We start from the raw sequence: 1,395 nt of genomic DNA, 5'->3' as shown, positions 1-1,395 counted from the left end.
ACAGACAGACAGACAGACAGACAGACAGACAGACAGACAGACAGACAGACAGACAGACAGACAGACAGACAGACAGACAGGCCTTGATAAAGAATGATCCGGATTTTCTGATTGCAGATTCATGGGTAAGAACAAAAGTGTCTGGTCCAAATGATTATTGAATCCTGCATAACCTTTGCATGCAAACTTCATCTGCACACAAAGTAACATAATTTATACACACATACTGATTACTGAACGAGGGCCAATGTAAATCTCTAAATGATATTATTTACATATGATTTGATAATAGAATTATGCCTAAATGTTTGTTTTTTTAAGTACAAAAAAAAGAGAGGCGTTGTTGCTGCCAGCTGTATTGTGTGTGTGTGTGTGTGTGTGTGTGTGTGTGTGTGTGTGTGTGTGTGTGTGTGTGTGTGTGTGTGTGTGTGTGTGTGTGTGTGTGTGTGTGCGTGCACTTGTGTGTGCACGTGTGCGTACATGTGTCAAAGTACTGTACTTGAACATGGGTAATCTTGTCTTCAATCTCTTCCTCCAGCCTGGAATTGGCAGAACTGTAATCATCTTTATGTGTTGTTGTCGGTAGCCAGGTAGTAAAACATTTAAGCTAGCTTATTTTTGAAGAATTTGTGACATCTTGAGCAGGCGACCTTGACATACTGTCAAGCTCGTCATGTCAGAAAACATTACCCTTTGATGTGTAGGTTATTGATATTGTAAACACAATATTCCCTCTCATTGTGTCAACCATAGCTTTCAAGTAATTTAATCTTTGGGGGGCCACTAGAGTTGGGACATCCACTCAAAGCGTATCCTGATGACCTTCTACAGCGACAACCTAACAAACCTAACAGATCAACTGATAGACTGACTAGTCATGAGGGAATCCATCGTATCTCCAATCAAATCAGGGTATCAAATGAGACTATTACCGGGAACAGACAGGTAATGTGCAAAAACATGTTTTACATTATAAATTATATGTTCTAAAATGTTGGGTGACTTTACATCATTAAACCTGTGTTAGAAAATATAGAGATGAAAGACTGGATTGGATCTTTCAATTAATGAATTATTAAACCACACCAAACACCATTTGATTGGTCAGGGACACGTCTACAGTTCTTCAGTACGACTAACCCATTCAAACTCATTTCCATTAGTAAAAGACCTAAGAAGCCAGTGGACAAACTCAATTTGATCCTCTAACAACATTCTCTCTGTCTCTCTATCCATTATGTAGGCTATGAGTTCCTCTTTTTTCTCTCATCTTCTCTTCTTCCTTCAATCCTCTCTTTCTTATCGCCAAATGTATGAAGAGGACAAGAAGAGCCAAGCGAGAGGGGTGGACGCCCACTGTCCACCCATAAGGCAACTTTAATATAAGAAGATCTA

Source organism: Gymnoscopelus microlampas, assembly GCF_963454915.1.
Source record: "Gymnoscopelus microlampas genome assembly, chromosome: 6".
Classification (NCBI taxonomy): Eukaryota; Metazoa; Chordata; class Actinopteri; order Myctophiformes; family Myctophidae; genus Gymnoscopelus; species Gymnoscopelus microlampas.
The sequence above is the reverse complement of the archived record's forward strand: the minus strand, read 5'-3'. Positions refer to the sequence as shown.